Genomic DNA, 20,504 nt, shown 5'->3' with positions numbered 1-20,504 from the left:
TCATCAACTGGAACTGAAGCAAGACCACAAGCTCCAAAGCACAGGACTCAACCAACTGAGACAGAGCATTTAGTCCTCATGGTGATAGCACTATCTGGCTGAATACCTCATATATAATTCTACTAGCAGAAGGGGAAATAGACATGTAGTCCAGTATATTACAATTACATAGGTAATGTGTAATGTAAAAAAATATAATATATTCCAGTCTTCTGGATCTTCCCATTTTCCAAGACTTATTAAAGGAAACTTCTCAAGCAGACCTTTTTAAACACTTGATGAGTGTTATCTGGATATGTTGATTGAAAAATGTCCAACTTTAATATCTTCTGTTAAACATCCTCGTAAAATATTAGTAGAATAGAAGGAACTTTGTCATATGATATAACTACATTATCTGTTTTCCCCCAAACTACAGAATAGAAATATTTAGTCAACATATCTCCTTTTCGGCACGGTTGATAATTCTACCATTTTCATCTTGTGTCAATCAATAGCAATATCATCAATAAAATGGTTCAGCAATATCTTTGTTAGAATTCCTTTTGTTTCTCATATTCATCTAAATCTCCTTTTATTGTTCTTAACTCACGTAGGCATTGATTTCTCCTTGTCTCCATTTGCTTCCCTTATCAGTTTTCTATAATTCCTAGCTTCTGATTTATATTCAATAATATTACCTTCCCATGTATTCCATTTATATATATATATTGGCAAAACTCGAGCTATTCCCCTTGGGTCTTGTGTTACTGGCAGATAGTGTTAGAATTACAGAATACTAGAACTGGAAGGGACCTTGAAAGGTCATCAAGTCCAGTCCCCTGCCTTCATGTCAGGATCAAGCACTGTCTTGATCATCCCTGATAGATGTCTGTCCAACATGCTCTTAAATATTGCCAATTATGGGGATTCTACAAACTCCCTAGGCAATTTATTCCAGTGTTTAACCAACCTCACAGTTAAGAAGTTTTCCCAAATATCCAACCTAAACCTCGCTTCCTGCAATTTAAGCCCATTGCTTCCTGTCCTGTCATCATCAGAGGCCAAGGAGAACAATTCCACCCCCCTCCCCTTACTTCCTCCCTGTGACACCCTTTAAGATACCTGAAAACTGCTATCATGTGCCCTCTCAGGGTATGTCTACACTACCCCGCTAGATCGAACTAGCTGGGTAATGTAGGCATACCGCACTTGCAAATGAAGCCCGGGATTTGAATTTCCCGGGCTTCATTTGCATAAGCGGGGCGCCGCCATTTTTAAAACCCCGCTCGTTCGAACCCCGTGCAGCGAGGCTACACGGGGCACGAACTAGGTAGTTTGAACTAGGCTTCCTAGTTCGAACTACCGTTACTCCTCATTCCACAAGGAGTAACGGTAGTTCGAACTAGGAAGCCTAGTTTGAACTACCTAGTTCGTGCCCCGTGTAGCTGCGCTGCACGGGGTTCGAACGAGCGGGGTTTTAAAAATGGCGGCGCCCCGCTTATGCAAATGAAACCCGGGAAATTCAAATCCCAGGCTTCATTTGCAAGTGCGGTATGCCTACATTACCCTCCTAGTTCGAACTAGGAGGGTAGTGTAGACATACCCTCAGTATTTTCTGTCCTAAACTAAACAAACCCAGTTCTGTCAGTCTTCCCTCATAAGTCATGTTTTCTAGACCTTTAATCATTTTTGTTGTCTTCTCTGGACCTTCTCCAATTTCTCCACATCCTTCTTGAAATGTGGTGCCAAGAACTGGATACAATACACCAACTGAGGCCTAATCAGCACAGAATAGAGCAGAATAATGACTTCCCCTGTCTTGCTCACAACACTCCCAGAATCATGTTTGCTTTTTTAACAACAGTGTCACAATGTTGACTCATGTTTAACTTGTTGTCTACTATCACCCCTAAATCCATTTCTTCAGTACTCCTTCCTAGACAGTCACTTCCCATTCTGTATGTGTGAAACTGATTGTTCCTTCCTAAGTGCAGTACTTCATCCTATTTACCTCAGACTATTTCTCTAGTTTGTCAAGATCATTTTGAATGTTGACCCTATCCTCCAAAGCACTTGCAACCCCTTCCAGCTTGGTGTTAGCCTCAGAGGCTTGCTATGGCCCTCCGCATGGCCTCTTTCTTTTACTAGAGGCAGGAGCCACAGCCTACTGAGCCGTACTCATCACAGGCTAGTTCATAGGTTTGGGATAAATTCCCTCTGGAGTCCTGATCTCTCTTTTCAAGGCAGAGGTTGAGATGTTGTGGGCAGGTTGCGGGGAGCTCAGGCCCACCCACTACTCCATGTTCTGGACCAAAGACCCTAAGGCAGTGGCAACAGGCAAGGTAAATGCCATTCTCAATCTAGCAGCTTTTCCCTGGGCCACTTCCCCAAACAGTCCCTCCTAGCACCTTTCCTTTGGTACCTGCTTTTCAGTCCTCCACACACACCCACATAACTTCTACACACGGCATTTCCTCTTTCCTGTGCTTCGCTCTTTTCCTTCCCCCTTCCTTGACTGGGGCGGGGAGTCATTTTAAAGTGGCACCCTGGGCCTATATTAGCAACATTGGGTAACTGAAACTGAGTGTTGGGGGTAGGTTCAGTCTCCGAGAAAAAGAAAAAGGGTAGCATCAACACGCACAAAAGGGAGAAAAGGCAGTGGAGAGGGAAGACAGGCAATGAGAAAGGGTCTGCTGTTAGAAGGGGATGGGGAGGGCAGCTAGACACTGATGGAGGAAGGAGAAGGGCAGTTGTGCCCAAGGCACCTGAGTAGCAGGCCCACAGCACTCGCTTCTTCTATGCCCTGGAGAAAAAGAGGGGGTCTAAAAAGCACATCATCTGCCTTCTGGTGAAGGATGGCACCACCTCACAGGTTCAGTGGAGTTTCATGAGCGGAGTCAGGCCTTCTATACCTCCCTTTTCTCCCCAGATCTGACTGATGCTGATGCCCGCAGAGCTCTCTGGGATGAACACCCGATGGTAGGAGTGCGTGACCGGGACTGGCTGGAGCTGCCTCTCTCTCTAGTCAAGTTCTTAGAAGCCCTCCATCTCATGCCTATCAATAAATCCCCAGATGTAGTCAGGCTGACCATAGAGTTCTACCATGTGTTCTGGGACATCCTCGGTCTAGACCTGGCCAGTGTCTGGACCAAGTCCTTGAAGAGAGGGGTCCCCCCCCGTTTATTGTGTAGGTGATCCATGCTTGCCTTGCCTCCTAAGAAGGGGGACCTCTACAATCTGAGGAATTGGCATCCTGTCTCACTCCTCAGCATGGACTATAAAATCATCATCAAGGCCATCTCACTGAGACTGTAGTCTGTGCTAGCGGATGTGGTCCATCCAGACCAGACCTATGCTGTCCCAGGCCAAACCATCTTCAATAATCTTTATTTGGTTCAGGATCTCAGAGCTCAGGTATAAAGATGGTCTGTTGAAAACCCTCCTGTCCTAGGATCTGGAAAAGGTGTTCGACCAGATGGATTACAGGTATCTTCTACGTACTCTGCGAGCCTTTGGCTTCGGGCCACACTTTATGGGGTTTCTCCAGGTGCTTCAGCACTACCAAGAGTGCTTGGTCAAGCTCAACTGTATCCTGATGGCACCAGTCAGTATCAAGGCTGTCTGCTGTCAGATCAGCTATATACCCTGGCCATTGAGCCCTTCCTCTGCCTACTTCATGAGGTTGCCGGGGTTGGTGCTCCATGAGCCAGAGATGCTGCTAGTCCTGTCAGCATATGCTGAGGATGTGCTTCTCATGGTCCAGGACCTGGGTGACCTGAAATTGGTGGAGGCCTGCCAAGTCATTTACTTGCCAGCCTCCTCCATCCAGGTCAACTGGGACAAGAGCTCTGGCCTGGTGGTCAGGCCTGGGTGGCAGGAGAGCTCCCTCCCACTCACACTTCAGGCCATCCAGTGGAGTGTGGCTCTGCTGCTCTATCTTATCTTTTCCCTTTCTGCCCCTCATCCCTGCCTGCTGGAGAATTGGCAAGGTTTAGATTCCAGGTTGTCAGGGCGGGTGCAGAGGTGGACAGGACTGCTCCGGTGCCTCTTCCTGCGTGGAAGGGTGCTGGTGCATGGTCCATGCTCTCGTACCATCTCAACACCCTTGTCCCAACCCTGGGTTTCCTGGCCCACATCTAACAGCTAATGCTGCAGTTCTTCTGGCCAGGACTGTACTGGGTCACTGCAGGGGCTCTCCATCTTCCACTGGAGGAGGGAGGACAGAGTTTTTGTGTTTGCACACATGGGTCCATGTCCTCTGCCTCTTGGCCCTGCAGAGGCTCCTATATGGAGCCTAGCGTGGAGCACGCTGCTGTACACTTTTCTTCGCTGCTTCTGAGGGCTCTGATATGACTGGCAGCTCCTTTATTTGAGAGGTCTTCTGTGAGACCTATCTGAGCTGCTGGCCTTCTGTCAGGACCTCCTCCAGATGTGGAAGCTGCTTTTGGTGCCCAGGTCCTTGGACGCCACTGTGGGGGCAGACCTCCTCACAGAGCCCCTGCTACACAATTCCCATCTAGGTGTGCAGGTGGTGGAGTCCCCCTTGATGCACCAGTGGTTGGTCCTGCAGAAGTCATCAGGATCAGAGACCTCCTGGACTATCACCAGGGAGATTGGGTGGATCCTCTGGCACTCACCCACCACATGGGGCTCTCCACCCTTCTTACTTCCCAGTAAGTACTTCAGGAGGTGAGGGATGCTTTACCCACTGCTCAGGTTTACCTCGACTGGGTTCTATGAGAGAGGTCACCCTGTCCACCCCTCACCCCTGGTCCTCCAGATTTCTCCATCAGCTCCCAGCCCCATGTGCCTTCCTGACCTTGCTCCCCTGATCACTCAAGCCAGCTGCACGTGTTGTAGTTGGTCTCCTTTTGCACCGTGCCAAAAAGTCATCTGTATATGCTCATGATTCACACTCTTCACTTTCACACCTTTGCGTCCCAGACAGATACCAAGTGGTGTGACCTCTTACCAACAGTAGAGGGTGGAGAGCCCTGGTGGGCCAGTCTTCACTCCACCTTGGTTCTGCAGTCCACTGGGGACATTAGCTGGAGAATCCTCCATCATGCTGTTAGCATGAGTGTATACTTGGTGCAGTTCATCCCTATTCCTGACACTTGCTCCTTCTGTGGCATGAGGAAGACTCTGGTGCATGTTTGCCTCAAGTGCACCGGTTACAGCCCCTCTTGTTGAGGTTCTGGATGCATTTCTCCTCTCACCTATTAATTTATACCCACCTCATCCATGGTCCCACAAAGTCATGGGAGCTCCTCATCAACCTCCTCCTGACTATGGCCAAGATGGTAATTTACAAGACCAGGGAGCAGAAGTCGGCTGAAAGAGGGGCCTGCAACTGTGGAGCCTATTTCTGCTCCTGTATCCATTCACTCATCTGGGCAGAGTTCCACTAGGCAGCATCTATTGGCTCTCTAGAGGCATTCAAGGGGCATAAGGTGCTGTCTGGAGCTCTCTCCTCAGTTTCCTCAACCAGTTCCCTCATTTTAGCCCTTTGACCTCCACACCCGTCCCTGTTTTCTCTTTGTTTGTCTACTGGAATCAGTTAGGGTATGTCTACACTACCACCCTAGTTCGAACTAGGGTGGTAATGTAGTCAACCAGAGTTGCAAATGAAGCCTGGGATTTGAATTTCCCAGGCTTCATTTGCATCTTGCCGGACGCCACCATTTTTAAATGTCTGCTAGTTCGGACTCCGTGCCGCGTGTAGCCATACCCTTAGAGTCTTTGGATCCTCCCTATAGACTAGGGGAGGGTCCTTTAAATGTGGGCAGGCATAAGCCTGCCCATATCCTGGACCCAAATAGAACCAGTGAATGGCAGATGGCTGGTCTGGGTCTAACTAACTAACTAAAATAAAATATGTAAATAATATTTTTACAACTGCCTTTGCTTCCTCTCTACACCAGTCACTTTCTGAACAACAAAGCCTTCTTTCTCTTTATCAGATTGGAATCTTTTTGAATATCTAGTAAAATGTTCTTAATCAATTTCCAATTATCAATCATATTTTTCTGATTAAATTCTGCCTCCCTGCTGATGTATCTCATAATTGTGTGAAATTGGCCCTTTGGACATTTCTGTTTGTACTTTATAAATATGATTACATTGCACTCACTTGCACAAAGATTACCATTAGTATTTAGTTCTGTGATCAGTTCCTCCTTATTTGACAAGATAAAGTCTAAATAGAATTCCCTCATGTTGGATGTGACACTTTTTGAGTTAAGGAACTGTCATTTAAAATATTCAGAAACTCCAAAATAGTTTCAAAACTAGCAGCATGAGACATCCAGCAAATGTCATTCAAACAGAACTCCTCTAATATCATACAGCTTTTCTCCTACACATTGTAGATGTAAACAACAGAGGCAGTCATCCTGTTCTTCACTGTGATTTGGTGGTCTGTAGTAGACTCCAACTAATACCCCATTTTGTGCTTTAACTTTTAGGACATTCTTAAGCATTCAAGTTCATTTTCTTCTGAGTTATCGGTTAGTGAGAAGCAGGTAAAACAGGTAATGCCATTTTTGGCATAGGTGTAACTCCCCTCATTTTTTCTTTCCTTCCTAAATAGGGTATAATCACTGACATTAACATTCCAGTCATGGATATCAGCTCACCAGGTTTCAGTAGATTAAATATAGGTTCATTAATCAGTAACGTCAATTCCTCTTCTTTGTTACCCAGGCTCTTAGCACTAGTGTAAAGGTAATACAAAATTATTCTTTTCATGTCCTTTGGTTCCCTGATTAATTTTGTTCTCAAAATCTCGATTTTGTGTTTAATACACCTCTCTTGGAGCATTTGGGCCTTGAAAGGAATTGATGGCCCACTATTGATTAGAAATGTCTAGCTTTTTCTCTGGTGGTCACAGCCTATCTGTCGTAGTCTTTCTCTAGTCTTGTAGAAAGTAGTTGTGGCCTTTTGCCTCTGAAGGTTACAAACTACCTGGCCTCCTCTCCAAATTCATTGGTGTCCAGCTGCTTTCTTCCTTGAACCTGGAGTACTGATGTTTCCTGTATCTGGCTATCTAGGTATTCCTCAACATCTCATTAGCATCTCTATTTGCCTCTGCAGTCCAAGAATCTTCTCCACTATGACCATCAACTTGCACTTCATGCACAGGAAGTCCCTTCTGGACATAGAAAGGAAAGAAAATATGGGACATCTGTTACTGATCACCACCACTTTCCCACCACTTTTGGACATCTTTGAAATTTTATGTAGACCTGAAATTGAAAGAAAAGCCTCTCTTGCTTCCTGTCTCATCTCCATCCAAAACTCTCGAGTTAACTAACTTAGTTCTCAATTCTTGAGTTCACCTAACAAGTAATTTTTTTATAGCAACTTTCCTACTTGGCCAAGTTCAGCTCCACCTTTCACCATCAGGTACTGACTAATCACTCAGGGTATGTCTACAATTGCATCCTCTTTCAAGAGAAGGATGCAAATGAAGACATTCATATTTGCAAATGAAGCCAAGATTTAAATATCCCATGCTTCATTTGCATATTTGCGTTATGGCGCTATTTCAAAATAACAGATGCTAAGACGCAGTTATTTCAAAAGAAAACCCTTCTCTCAAAATAACCTTTATTCCTCATACAATGAGGCTTACCAATTATATACCAAGTGTAGTCCGTTAAAGTGAAATGTTGAATATCAGTCACCCAAAATGAATGGCTCTCATACAAACTACAGACTAAGAGTTATCCAAAGAATTTATTTGGATAATAATTACAGAGTGAATACATTAGAGAAAATTGCAATGTGTTCATAGGAAATTCATAGACATAAAGGGGTAAATTGATCATATAAATCATTAGCTATAAATTAACTGCTTGGCTTTAGTCCTAAAAAATGTTTAAGCTCTATATGCAGAGTGCAGAACTGTTTCTAAATAGTGTACCCCAAAATAGTAGTCTTTGCATTCACTAAATGCCATATCTTTTTAGGTCAAAGCTGGAATGAAATTCGTATGTGAGTTATATAAACATGAATTTTGGAAAGCATAAGCATAGGCCACTCAGTTCATCAGTTCTTGTTTCTACTTTAATATTCCATTTCCTCTATTTTTTTTGTTGAATGAATCTAGTGTTTGTTTTTCTACTCAATATTCTTTCCCCCCTAATTTCCATATAAGTCTTCTTATTCTGCACCATCTGTTCTAAGCTGAAAATAGTAACTTGATCTGACTTTGTTGACACCATTTAAGATTTTTTATTCACTTCAATTAAATCTTCTCTTAATGTCTTATTCTGTAGACTGTATAGATTAAATTGTATAGTGCTTTCATGGCTCATTTTTATTCCTAGAATCTAATTCATTTCCTTTCTGTGATTTTTTAAATTCAGGAGTGAATCCTGTTGTCTAATCTGAAATGGTTTTCAGGTAGAATATTTCAAAGTTCAAAAGCAAAAACTTTTAAGTTACCCCCTTTTTCCTAATGTTGAATCATATATTTGAATAGAATATGATCTTGCATCACTATTAAACAGGATTTCAGATAGTGTAAACAAAGCGAGTTGTTCCATTCTACCCAAAGCCATGGATCATAGTTTGTTTTTGTTTTCCTGGTCAAGAGACGAAATCTGAAAATTATATTTTCCATAAGAAAATCATTTTACTAGTTCCCATCAAAAACTGCTTTGCTAACAATTATTAAAAGGTGAAACTAAAACACCTAAGATTGAATACCTTAGCATTAGTTTATTGCTCTTTCACCAATAATGAGTGATATTTTCTTCTTTTATTGTCTGCCCTCATCACCACAACAGAGACTGAGGACCCAGGCCCTTGCTATTACCAGTAGCTCCCTTTGGGTCACCTCCATCTCCATTGTGTGAGAGCATTGTTCAATTTCCTTTACCAACATTAGAGCTGGGTGGGATTTTTTTTTTTTTTTTTTTTTGAAAATTTTAGCTTGATCAAAACTTTTTGTGAATTCAGTTGAAGTTCAGCAAATTGTTTTGGTCAAAATAAAAAAATTACAAACGTGGAAAGGTTTATTAAAATTAAATATTCTGATTATTAAGCTTGATTCACAAAGGGATTTAGTCACCATTTGTAAAGCCATAGAAACATTGGAGGTACCACTTCTGCCCCCAACTAATTGCTCCATACCTAATAGCTTTGGGTTCTCACTGGAAAGTAAGATAACTGAGCTTAACTTCCTGTTCTGGAGTTAAGCAAATAGCTAGACTAGTGGACCAAAGGGAGCCACTGGTATCTCATCTTTCTTGGTTTTGAGAATCAAGTTCTCAATTTGTTTGCTTTTATTTTTAAAAAGGTTTTAAATGTCCAAAATTAAAATCACATATTTTTTTCAATTAAAAACAATTTTCCCAACATTTTGATTTGGCAGAAATTCTAAAAACACATTGGTTTAGGTTCAGCTTGAACCAAATGTTCTTTCAATTTTTCTAAACTGTGAGAGAATTGAAGAATCACTTGGCTCAAACTACCATATTTATTCATGGACATCAAAGGACAATAGGTGAGTTCTTGAATATGATCCTCTAGGGCAAGCCTTAAAGTCTATGGGTATGTCTACACTACCCCCCTAGTACGAACTGGGGGGGGCAATGTAGTCATACGGAGTTGCAAATGAAGCCCGGGATTTGAATTTCCCGGGCTTCATTTGCATAAAGCCGGCCGGCGCCATTTTTAAATGCCGGCTAGGTCGGACCCCGTGCCGCGCGGCTACATGCGGCACGGACTAGCTAGTTCAGATTAGGCTTCCTATCCGAACTAGCTGTACGCCTCGTGGAACGAGACCATTTCAGTAATACCAAGCTGCATAGTAGTACAGCATAGGGCAGGATTTGGTCCATGTCATATAGAAAAAGTGGTGTAACTCTATTGAAAGTCAAGGATGTGTCCCAGTGTCTATTGAAACAAATTTGTTTCATATAGATTGGAGTTCATGCTTTAATCTTATTCATACATTCTTTGCCTATAGTACAGATATTGCAACATAAAAAGCTGTATGCTGTTTCATTCCCCAGACAGAAACTAATGTACTGCAAAAGTGCTTTGTATTAATAAGCTAAATGTATAACAATGTAGCAGAGTCAACATTACAAAGGTATATGGGTTTATTTCTTTCAATAATAACAAACACTTAGTATTTGATGTTATAACGAACAAAATGAGTAATATATCTACCTCACCAAAATTATGTTCCCATTTCTACAACTTGGAAACTTTTAGATTTTACTTTGAGTGCCATTATGAATAAATAGCTGATTTAACATTATTACAATATAGACAGTCAAGCCCATTGGGACCCTTTTAAAACAAATTGGATTTTTCTCCAAACCTTCAAAGTGGACCAAATTCTAAAATCCTAACTCATTTTCATGCTTAGTTTATACATTGGCAACCTCCTATTGCCTTCCTTTGACACAAGAGTTGACAATACAAATAGATGACATTCCCAACAACTGATTTCCTCCAATCTGATAACTTCCTTGGGAAAATACCAGGATTTCTCTTGTCCCATTACATTTCCATAACCCAGATTCTGATCTTATTTGAATTTGGGCATTGGAGTAATTTCACTGAAGTCAGTAGACTTATTCAAGACGTCACTGCTTTGTAAACAAGATGAAAATCGGGCCCTAACTAACTGTTCCTCGAGTTAGCCCACTTTTAGTGTAACTGCAGTCAGACTCTTGCCTCATGTCTTTACTCTCAGTGTAGTGTGGGAATATCACTCCACTTCCCTTCCCACCACGTGTCTGTCTATACTTCAGGTTGAGGATATAAATTCCAGCTTGATGAGACATACCCACAACTAGCTTTGATCAGGATAATGCATTAAAAATAGAGTGTAGCCACAGGAAAGGGAAGGGCTAGCTGCTTTGAGTATATGCTGTGTCATGGCATATATATAAATTCATAAGTACCTGGGGAAGCTAGCCTGTCCCACTGCTAGCTTCCCCAGGTATTTAATGCTTACCTGCAGCTCAAAGTGTAAACAAATCTCAAGTGTAGCTGGGTTTGGATCAGGAGTAATGGATTCTTCCTCCTCTTGTCCTACAGAGTAGAGATGACTTTTCCCTCTTCTTCCTCTATGTTCATCCAGAAGATAACTACATTTCATGATAAGTAACACAGTGAAACCCACTTGTAGTATAATGAAATTACACTAAAAAGAGAATGAAGGTTCACTGTACTAAGAGTGAAAGTTCATTGATCTATAATTAAACAATCTGGAACTTTTGTTCCTCTTTAAACTGCGTTTCAGCATATCCCGGTCATCTGTGAGTGAAATACTGTAATTAATATGCACTGTTTTGTCAAATGAGAAATGAATTAAGACAAGACAAGAATCATATGGTGTGTTTTTATGAAATGGTTCTACTGTACATCAACAGTTCATTATAGGATCATTTCAAAATTTACATTAAAACATTATTTCATTGATTCTTTTAATGACAAAATACCTAGGGAAAGATGGAATTTAATTAAGGCCACAATACAATCAATATAATGCTCAATTCAAATGAGAAAGCAAGCCAATATTATATACATGAATGTCTACTGAAACAGAAATAAGGAATCATCCCTGCATCTTGAAACCATGGTATTTTGCAAATGCACTGTATGACAAGCTCATACTGTAATTAGCTCAGCAGATATTATGGAAAATCTTTAACCAATCTAATTATAATTATATTGTCACACTAACATTTTTTTCTGATCACATGTACTGCACTACCAGCTGCCACTCATTTGGAATCATGCACATCCCTTGTAAATGGACCAGTAAATGCAAATTCTTCCTGTAGTCTTTAACACCATTTCCTTAATTATCACCATATTCTGCTTTTAGTTGCGTGCACAAAATCCATTAATTTTAATAGAAGAAGACATGTGCTTGAGTGTGTACAGCTGTGCACAAGCTCAGGTTTTATTGTCCTATGGTGGGGGTCAGGAGCTCTGGGGAAAAGAACACAGCAAAGTTTCCCTTTGTAGATCTATGTCTCAGTTCTTGTCTCAAGAGACAGGGGTCCAGCTTCTACTCTTATCAGCTTCCCAAAGGTCTGCTCGAAAGCACAGGGCTTTTTGCCTTTTCACTGTCCCAAGGGCTCTGTACAGTTTTTCGAATGGTGTGATACATACCTATGAAAATATGAAGACTTTCTTTTTTTGTACACAACTCCTGTTTTCTGAGTGCTTTTCCTGTGTGCAGCACTCATCAATCATTTTGTTTTTCAGAGTCTCTGCATCTAGTCAAAGATGGAATGTATATGCTGTGCTATCATGGAGACTTCACTTATGTCCTTTTAAAGGCAGTTCTTCTTGATCTTAAATAAAGATAATTTTAAATGTAAAGAAAAGGGTCTTGATCTTTATGCATATGTCAGTTTAACACTGGTTAGCAAGGGGCCATTTGAACAGCACTGCCAAGGGATTCCCATATGTGGTAGTCCTTGGAATTCCTTTTTCAGGGTATTTCCCAGAATGAAGAGACTGCATGAAAAGTAATTTACCCTAAGACGCGTCCTTTATCTTAATTACACCCTCTCCCAGAACTTCAGATGTGTGGATACTCTGGACCCTTAGGTTAACACTTAAATGGCATGTGATAAACATAACACATAAAGCAGAGACAGACAGACTTTGCACTGGATTCTAAAACACACTGACCTTTCTTTAATAACACAAGAAATATATAGATCTGTACAAAACTGAAAAATCCCTTATGTATCCCCTTTGGAGATGGTATTTCTGAAATACCATGTTGATCATCTATAGGACTCACCCTGAACTACAGCACCAAAGACTACGGGGGCTCAGGACCATTTCCCAGATTGTTTAGGGCCCAGAGCAGAGATAGAAGTAGCTACCAATACTACCAGAACCAATAATAAGACAGAACTCAGAGACAAAGAGATTAGATTTTATTTTCAGCTTTGGCTATTTTTGGAGTACAACAGGCATAGAACCATCACAACTGGTTTCTCCACATTCTGATCCTAGGGAAGACCAAGCACTGTTGGGATATCTGGAACATTGAAAAGTGTCATCTCAGCAAAGATCAGAAACCTAGGCGGCTGAGGAGGTGGTCAGGCTACCAAGAAGCAGCCTTATTGCACATCAGAATCCAGAGCAGAAAGTCACAAAAAACTACCTTACCATCCTTGGTGTAGATCAGTGGTCACCAACCAGTAGATCGGGATCTACTGGTAGATCTTGGAGCCTTTGTCAGGTGATCCTGACAGGTTTGGCTGGGAGGCACAAGAAGAAGAGGAGGAGGTGCTGATATCAGGGTGCCCCTCTCTCCACCCTGTACCTCATCTCCACAGAGCAGAGGTGGCAGGGATGGAGAGAGTTTGCTGGCTGCTTTTGGGAGTGGTACAGGGATAGGAGATGGGTAAGCCCGCCTTAGTCCCACTGCGCCATTACCCAGAAACCACCTCTGGTAAACAGTGCCCAGATGGAGCCTGAATTCCAAACCTCGTCCCCAGTCCTGAATCCCTCCTGCACCCCAAACACCTGTCCTAGCCCTGAGTCCCCTTGCACCCAAACTACCTCCCAGAGCCTGCACCCATCCTGCACCTCAACTCCCTATCCCAGGCTTAGCTCAGAACCCCTGACACACTCCAAATCCTTTAGCCCAAGATCAGAGACCACATTCCCCTCCCTCACACTCCAACCCTTTACCCCCAGCCTGATAGAAGTGAGTGAGGGTGGGAGATGGAGGGAGGATGGAGTGAGCAAGTGAGCAGAGGCAGGGCCTTGGAGAAGGGGAGGGAAGGAAGTGGGGCAAGAATTTTTGGGTTTGAGGTGGATCCTGGATTGAACTTAAATTCAAAAAGTGATCTCATGCTTATAAAGGTTGGAGACCACTGGTGTAGATAGTCTGTGGGAGCATCCAGTCATGCAGTTTGGAGTGGCTTGCCACTCTATCTCAGGTCAAACTATCAGAAAACAAGGGCAGATCTCTCAAACATATGATTTCTTCTATACTTAGATTTCACCAAACCAGTAATAAATATGACCTCCTGGATTGCTAAATAAGTCTTATAATACAGTCACGGAGAATTCCCTTATACTCGCCAGCCTATGAATTTTGTGATGAAAGGTTACAAAACCAAACATCACACCTTGTCAGGTTTCCCCCAATCCTAAGAGATCAGTCATTTACTTTAGCTCAATTGGTACTCTAGATCTTACACCAGAGACAACACTGGCAGCCAAATCTATTATTAACTACCTGAAGATTTATTAGCTAAGAAAAGGAAATGAGAGTTGTTGAGAAGTTAAAGCAGGTAAAATATATGTACAGCTGATTCACAATCTATAATTCCAAATGGGAGCAGAGATGTAGTAATCTGCTAGTTTCCCAAAAGTCTCTTGTTTATATATTTTGCTTTTTTTAAAACTAGCCACTCAGCAAAGTTTAAGTCTAAATTTTCTGTTTACCTAGACAAGTGCTGGGAGGATGTACTGGCTGTAAATGTTGGGTAGGGTATACTTATGTATTGTTGGTTTTGTCTTTTATTACTCTACTCCCCTTTTCTATTGTCCCCTATCCTGAATTTCACATAGCTAATAATGCCCTGATTTCTGTTTTATTACTCTGAGAATGGTGATATCTATTTTATTTTTATGTGCTCCTCTGGGAGATATTGTGTTTAAACACTTTCCAAAGGGTTAAACCCTGGGAGCTGGGGAATGCTGGCCGACCAGTACCTTTCTCCCGAGATGATAAGTGGGAGTTAGAGACTCCCTGTCTTCCTGCTGGGACTATACCCCTTCACCATAGGTCCATCAAGTTTCCCCACCCAGTGAGACAAGTGGGTGGCATATAGACAGATGCCTTTTCAACAGTTACTTGCTAGTGATTGGCCCAGCCTCCTTCCTTGGAGTCTGAGACTGTGTGGGTCACAAACATCTCTCAATTTACAGTATAGTGTGTTTTATCTGTGTGATCAGGCTGGCTTTTTTATTTTATTTATTTACTGTCACTGTAATTATTTATGTTTCAAACTGTTTATTACATCAGGTTTCTTGTCTGTCTCTTTAGTGTTGTAAGTATCTTTATGCCTACAATATGGAGAGACATCTGACAAGTTAGACAGGACTGCAGCAATCTGTTCACCAGAGCTTTGATCTCCGGCATATAAATCCCTTGTGAGCTCCTTATTTTTTGCCCATTAGCCTTGTTCCCTGCTGCAAGCCTGAAGCCTCCCTGCTCTTGGGGGATGAAGAGTGAACGTAAAAGAAAACAATCTACCAAAACTAGCTATGCTGAATCAACAGGAAAGCCAAACCACCCCTAGCCTATTTTTATAATTGTGTATTGTTTTAAAAAGTGGTTTTTTTTACACAAATCAGAGAAATGTACTGACAGGTCACAGTAGAAAAAAAGACAATAGATAATATAGAGGGAAAGGAGCATTCAGAGTTTGATCACAAGGGTTCTGAGGGAGAATTTCATGTAGGCATGGAAGGACTATGCCAGAGTTTGGGCATAATGTCCCAAGGCAAGACTGAGCACTGCCAGCCCACAGCCTGCCTGTGGAAAGGGAGGATGATTTCACCTCTCACACACTAATTTGAGGCCTGAATATGTTGTGTTTTTTTGTAGGGTATAGATTTTATCTCTATAATACAGAACACTTCAGCTCATATGGAAGGCATTCCACAAGAAGGCATCTCACTAAAAGGGAATGCTCTGCCTCTTAAACTTGAATATTGAATAGAAACTTGGAACTAAACTTCAAGGCTGCATCTACACTGGTATGATTTTGCGCAAACACTTTTAATGGAAAAGTTTTTAAAGCAAAAGATTTGCTTTTGCGCAAAAGCATCCGTGCCAGTGTAGACGCTCTCTTGCACAAGAAAGCTCAGATGGCCATTTTAGCCATCGGGCTTTCTTGCGCAAGAAATTAACGTCGCTGTCTTCACTGGCCCTCTTGCGCAATAGGGCTTATCCCAAGTGGGAACATTGCATTTGTACATTGCAAAGTCAGTGTTCTTGCGCAAATACTCGCGGCCAGTGTAGACAGGCAGCAAGATTTTGTGCCAATGTAGACACAGCCTGAGGGCTTAATTGTCCACTGCCTTGCCATTCTGCTGTCTTTTGTAATCATTCAGAGCAATGCAAAAAGAGTGCAGCCTGGCCATAAAAGGCCATCTAATCTCAGCTGTAGTTCTGTACACTCATTTTGCACTCACTAATGTATAAGGCAGTGGAAAATGAAGGCCTAAACATTTCAAGGATTTTCCACCAGTAGTCTACCATATATTTATTCCAATGTCAAGAATGGTTTATTGTCTTTTAAATAGGATTTTGCAGTAAGAATGTTGATTAACTTGTATGCTTGTCTACATAGTTTATTATTATTATTATTTAATCCTAAACTCATCAGTGGTGGAGAATATTATTTACAATTAGTAGTCACAAGTTAGTAGGGGGAAACTTGAAAAGTGTAAGACACTTGGAAGACCAAATTTATCCTTGGTGATAGGTGTTCACTATTCCACAGTGAAATGCTTTGTAGTTTTTCATTCTCAGGCAGATGTTACCATGGAATTTCCTGTACTTACTTCCTGGTACATGGTATGGAAAATATTATAGATAACCAGTGTCTTTCTTGTTTTGCATATAACATTCAAAATACATCTTAAATTCTCTGTTGAAAGTTAATAAGTAATTTTTTTGAAACATTTCATGGAGTTTTCAAAGTTTGGTGAATAAAATTGCAGAATAAAACCACTTAGTGTATTAGTTCTGCAATGGAATTATACCTATCTATCTTTGAGCAAAACCTCAAACTTTTAAAAAAGGGACATTCATCAATTTCAACATATGCAATATTTGGTTCATAGTTGTAGCCTGTGCATTTTCTTTGTTCACAATGAAATAGCTTCAAGGAAATAACAGACCTAATGTTTTTATTCAAATATAAAACATTTATAAAACTTAATGAAGGAGTATAACCTCAGTTAGTTTCTAAGTGCTGATGCATAAAAACAAGAGGAACCAGAGTTGGAACCTTTGAGTAAGTTGCTTGAAAATAAAATAAAAGTTGAACACACTTTTTTCTAACCTCAAATCTATGCATATTTCTTTAGAGATCTTAATTTATTAACTCTTTCAGTCTTGAAAAATAAAGCAACATTTCCTAAAAAAAGAAGTTCTGTGAGAGTCTCAGAAACTAATTTTCTCTTTGTTTGAAAATCTGATTTTGTGTGCACAAAAGGAGGAGGGAGGCACTAGGGAACTGGAAGGGACTTGTGGGAGCTCTTCTTTAAATGTACAGGTTGGACCTCACTGGTCCCAGCACCCTTGGTACCTGACTGGTCCTGAACAAGGGGATTTGTTGGATCAGGGAAGGTATCTCTCCTCCTGGCCTGTGCTGCCACTGGGTTAGGGGCTCCATCCTGTCCCTTCAGCTGTCCCAACCCCATGGGTTCTCTAGATGCTGCCAGCTCCACTGCTGCTGGGGCTGGAGTGCCATGGCTGGAGCTCTATGCTGGGACAGAGCTCTGAAGCTGCCTGACTCCGCGGCTAGGGCATATCTCTATATCTTGGGGAGAGCTCTGCAGCCACCTGGCTCCGGGCTGGGTCCAGAGCTGCACTGCTGGGGCTAGGGTGAAGGGCCAGGACCAAAGCTCTATGGCCAGGGCCAGAGCTCCCTGTCTGCTGCTGAGGCAGAAGCTGGAGCTCCCTGGCTGCTGGAGCTAGAACAGGGCCGGAGCCAGAGCTCTAAGGATGTTGCTCGGGCTGGAGCTCACCGCCATGCCAGCTGTCCCCTCCAACACTAGGTTCCCGGCTGAGTTGCCGGGCCCCCTACTGCACTCCTGCCCTGCTGCCAGATCTCCGTGTTCCTGGGCTTTGTGGAACAGGGACATCTATGATCCCTGCTGGACCATGGATGTTGCCAGACCAGCGAGTCATGGTTAAGAGAAGTACAATCTGTTGTTGGCCTTTAGGGGAGAAGAGGTGTGTAAGATTTTCTGACCGATGGATTTTGCAGGGGATGTAGAATACTTTTCCCAGGAAATGTCACATGTATTGCAGATTGAGTGAGAACTCTTTCTAGGGAGAAATTTGTAAAAATATTGGTAACACCTGATTAGCGAAAGATTGGAGAGATGTGCCTACTTTTTTATGCTTGTCTACTCTTGAAATATGATAGTGATATAGCTGTGCTCCTGTAGCGTTTCTGTAAAGACACTATATATGTTGATGGGAAGATTTCTAATGTTGGCACCACCGCCATGAGAGGCAGTAGTGAGGGTACCAAAAGAATTGTACCAATCTAGCACTGTTTACATGGGGACTTATTTAAGAACACCACTTTGTTGTGTGGGTTTTTCACATCCCTGACCAACATAGTTAAACTGATCCAATTTTATAGCAGAGATCTGTCCTATATAGTCATTTGTCCTTAGTATCAATAGAAAGGAAAGAGTTTGACAGGCAGGAGTATTACAGTTTATTTGATACCAAACCACTGGAAGATAGATCCTTCTTTAAGCTAATATTCTCATCTTTCAAGAGGATTCATTATGCATACCAGGCAGAGGAAGGGGATTGATATAAAAAGTGACATAAAAAGTGACATAAAATAATTTAAGTTACTTCTGCTTTCTTTTCATGTTAGGTGGATTTTATGGTGACATCATCACTTTTTCCTCTGTAAAGTGTAGGTAACACCTTAAAATAGGTTACGTTTCTGTAGCACCAACAAGCAGAAATGAGGCTGGAAACTCTAGAGCATAGTGCATGAGCTTCTACAGCATGAGCTAAAAGCCAACTGGCTCTCAGCTAAGGCTGCAGAGGAAACTCATTCTTTCTCTCTGTAAGTTGTTTAGGTGCCACTACATGGACAGTGAACCACACCTAGCAGGTATGTGGGTAACATTTTATTTTCAGCTAGCATATTTCTTTCTTGATCTTGAGGAAAAGATATATATTAACATGCACCTATGAGAAATTCTATGTTTATTCATAAATAAAAAAAGAAATTATTAAAATAGAATCTTTTCTTTTCTTTTCACTTGGCTAAAAGATGCATATTTCTGAATCATGTAAGTGAGACAGCAATTAAATGTAGGGCCTTTTGGAATCAGACTTTTGCTGTTGACTTCAATGGGAGTGGAATTGGACTCTTAATTTGCCTTCTTTTGAGTTAACTTTGGAAATCAACAGTGAAGCAATATTTGTATATTGCCACTGATTAAGGAATGCAAAGCAAATGCTTTGGCATCGAACTAACTGTGATGTTGAGAAATGCTGAGCACCATTGGTGAGATGTAGAACATCCTCTGCACAGCTCGCTGAAGATTTGGATTTCTAATAGAGAAAACTCTTCACTGTGTTCCTTATAGTACAGGAAGCATCTCTGAAGAGCAAATAAAAGCCTTTAAAAAGTAAAACAAAGGTATATACAATGTAGTGTTCTGTAGTTGTGCAAAAGGAAATCTAGTTGATGGTCTATAATTGGCAAGTGTCTTGTTTGTTACTCTGACAAAAAGTCAGTGTGAGATAATGCACAAATGTTCATGTCGAAGAAAATCACCAATTTTTTAGGATTAGCAGGCTGCCTATATCATCTTTCTGATTTCCCAGACTGATTCAATTTCATAAACATAGGATCTGATTCTCAATTGACTGTAATATTGTGTAGTTGTTTCAGCTGTCAAATCAAAATGGCAGATTTTTGTATTCATTTTACAATTATAAATGACTGTACCAGAGCTAAGGTGGTAGCATCTCTCAGGCCACATGTTCCCTTTGTGCTGGGTATATGACTCCCAGCTTATATAGACTTACTTGCACTTGCTCTCATTGAATTAGCCTGCTAAAAATCATAATGTAGCCAGGGTGGCATGGGCAGTGGCAAGTAGTGACATCATCTAGCTATCCCATGCATGTTCTCCTGGGGTCCAGGCCGGTTTCTACTAGGCATAGATAGTCTGTGATATTGCTATTTGTGCTATCTCAGCTACTGTACTATTTATAACAGGCTAGCTCAATGAGAACTAGCATGAGTATGTGTACACAAGCTGGGAAACACCCCCCCCCCCCCACCTCCAAATGTGGAGATGCTTATGATGTGTAAAGTTCTATAATTGCTTGCATCATGTAATATCAGTTAAAAAAGCTAGAGCTAAGGTGTTATGTCACATTAATAATCAAAATTGTATCTTTTCTGAACCACTTGGGGGATATGTATGTAAAAATATAACTATATCTCTCTATTTCATAAATAATGGACCAATTCACTAGTATAAACCAGCTTCTCTGTTCCAGTCCAGTGATATAGGGCAACCATAAATTCAGTTTATGGCTGCTTTGTTCTACCAGATCAATTCCAAGAAGCTGGAACATACTGGTGAATAAGACTTCATATATTTTTTCACTTGTTTCCATCCTTTCCTTTTCCAATAGACATAAACGTTATAAGCCAGATGTTATTCCATGTTGCATTTAAATACCATAATATTATCACAGGCTAGTGAAGTCTCCTCTTTAT

Source organism: Pelodiscus sinensis, chromosome 1 (genome assembly GCF_049634645.1).
Source record: "Pelodiscus sinensis isolate JC-2024 chromosome 1, ASM4963464v1, whole genome shotgun sequence".
Lineage (NCBI taxonomy): Eukaryota > Metazoa > Chordata > Testudines > Trionychidae > Pelodiscus > Pelodiscus sinensis.
Note: the sequence above shows the minus strand (reverse complement) of the source record.